Source organism: Prionailurus bengalensis, chromosome C1, assembly GCF_016509475.1.
Source record: "Prionailurus bengalensis isolate Pbe53 chromosome C1, Fcat_Pben_1.1_paternal_pri, whole genome shotgun sequence".
In the NCBI taxonomy this organism is placed as follows: domain Eukaryota; kingdom Metazoa; phylum Chordata; class Mammalia; order Carnivora; family Felidae; genus Prionailurus; species Prionailurus bengalensis.
In genome coordinates, this window is record NC_057345.1 from 74,518,199 (window position 1) to 74,521,179 (window position 2,981).

The following is a 2,981-nucleotide window of genomic DNA, read 5'->3' on the forward strand; positions in this document are numbered from 1 at the left end:
TATGAAGAAACTGAGCCATTAAGAGTGACATAATTTGTAAATGTGAAGCTCAGATTTACTCGGTGGTCTGGCTTCAGGGATATAATATAGCCCTGTTTAATCTTGCTTATAAGGACAGAGTTTATTTTGACTACTTTACAAAGTCAGGAACTGTACAGGATTTTACTTTCATTTTCTTACCGCTCACATTTCTTGAATAGCTTTTATGCATACAGGTTGGACTATTTACTGCCTTTTTATAAGATAACAGTTTAACGCTAAGTACTGCTTTCATTAACATGTACTGTACTGCCCACCAGACCTCTACTTTAAAACCTTCCTGTCTCCCTATTCCTCACTTCTTTTCCAAACTGCTTCCATTCTATAAAGCACAGTCTTTCAGATTTTGAGATAAATATAGCAATACATCACCTATCTTCATTCCCACCCAAATCCATTTGCCCCATTGTAAAATTTCTATGGCATTTATTATCCATATGAAACCACTGAACACTTGATTCATTTTGCTTCTAATGATTCATGTTTTTTTTTTGTTTTGTTTTTTTTTTTTTAATTTTTTTTTTCAACATTTATTTATTTTTGGGACAGAGAGAGACAGAGCATGAACGGGGGAGGGGCAGAGAGAGAGGGAGACACAGAATCGGAAACAGGCTCCAGGCTCTGAGCCATCAGCCCAGAGCCTGACGCGGGGCTCGAACTCACGGGCCGCAAGATCGTGACCTGGCTGAAGTCGGACGCTTAACCGACTGCGCCACCCAGGCGCCCCTGATTCATGTTTTTAGAATATAAATTTGGGGAGGGCAGCGCCTGGGTGGCTCAGTCGATTAAGTGTCGGACTCTTGATTTGGGCTCAGGACATGATCTTGCAGTCATGAGATCAAGCCCCGCCTTGGGCTCAGTGTGGAGCATGGAGCTTGCTTGGGATTCTCTCTCTGTCCATCTCCTTCAGCCCCTCCCCATCTCATGCTCTCTTTCTCAAAATAAATAAATAAACTTAAAAAAAAAAAGAATGTTGGGGCACCTAGGTGGGTCAGTCAGTTAGTTAAGCGTCTTTGTCTCAGGGCATGATCTCATGGTTTGTGAGTTTGAGCTCCGCATCAGGCTCTGTGCTGACAGTGGGGAGCCTGCTTGGCATTCTTTCTCTCTCTCTCTCTCTCTCTCTCTCTCTCTCTCTCTCTCTGTCCCTCTTTCTCTCTAAAAATAAATAAATTAATTTAAAAAATGAGAAAGAATGTAAATGTTTTTGACAATTATATCCTGTGTCTTTCACATCAGAAACCAAGTCCTTATTTTGTGTCATGAATATGCAGAAATACATATATTTGACACAGAATTGCCAGCCCCTCTGGACTTACAGAACCATACATGCTCCACTTGAAAATATCACATTGTCTGTTTAAAGCCCTCATAGAGAATAAGCAGCAAGGAATATGAGAGTTGGCAATACATCTCTCCCCCCATCACTATCTCCAAGTTTCGTCTTGGGTATGTAACGAGAAACGTCCACTCAGGCATGAAGAATAGAGGCTAAATGAATTGCGTTTGGATTGTGAAAATGGTGCGCTTTATGTGGTTAGGGCACATTCCACATTTTTTTTTCTCCCTTAATGAACGTGACATTTGTGTCAACCGGTGAAGAGTGGGGGGTCCTCTTGGTATGGATAAAAATTCATTAAGCTAGTTCAGCAGGGAACACCAGGATCCACATCTTACCCAGTCCTTCCCTCTCAAATAGTTTTCATTAACTCTCCGAGTTCTAAAACAAGTCACTCTCATTTTTTCATTACATGTTTCATATAATTTATTGTACATAATAAATAGTTTGCAAGAGTTGGGTTTATGAATAGCTTGAAACAGGTTTTCCGTGTCCAAATCAAGCTGCCATAGTAACCATTTTTCATTTCTGCCAAACGTATGGTCTTTTCCTTTTTTTTTTCTTTCTGCCTTGAAATATGTTGTTTAAAAAAATCCCAAATTATTCAGGAAAGTTGATCAGGTTTCATTAAAATAATGACTTCATTGTTAGCAAATGCTTATTTCAATCTCTTATTAAATGACTCCTTCTTGCATTATGAGCATCAAACTGAAAATAAAAATATATAGCTTTAAATTTTGATTTAATGATATTTATCATAAAAGTAAATTAAAATACATTTCTCTTCTCCTCCCATTTCCCCATAAAAGAATCTCGGCCCTTTTCAAACAATAGAACAGGAGCAAGGCCATGTTAAATTTCTGCCAGATAGTTCCATGTAGAAAGTCTAGGAGGACAGAAATCTGCTGGGTATTTTTACCCAGACACCCTTCCCAAGGCTTCTAATTTCTTGAGCAAGAAGAATTTTTAGAAAGGTTGTTTCTACAGGTGTTTTTCCAACTTCTCATCATTCTAATATTTTGACTTTTCAAGTAACTAGCATCCAAAGTCAGAACTTTCGTCAAGTAACCAGTACCTCCTGGCTAAGTCTATAAATTCTAGAAGCCAACTCAACTCAAAATCTTGCAAAAGCTGTGCTCAACAGCCTTTACCTCAAATTCTCAAACAAAAGACTATCATCAGAAGTCACGGTGAGATAGGCTGAAGGGAATAGCTGTGCTACGGCAAACAGAGAAAGATCTGCTTTTATGAAGATTCTTTTTACATTAATGACTTTTAGGGGGTGTTTTTAAAGGATAACTTTAAAATTTTACCTTTCCTAATGATTAGTATATTGCTTAAAGAAAGAAAATGATTTATTTATTAGTCTAGGTTCAGTCTGTAGCTCGGCACCATGAGATGCACATGTTTTGACCACTGCCCATGAAAATGCCTGCTTTAAAGTACTTATTTTTCACTATATACTCTAGATTCTTACATAGCTAATCAAGCTTTACGTCCTTCACAAGTACCTCCATTTGTTCAACATATATTTAATGAATGACTTCTCTCTGCAATATCATATAGGTTCCATGAAGCTATATATTTGAAAACCTGAACTGCAAAA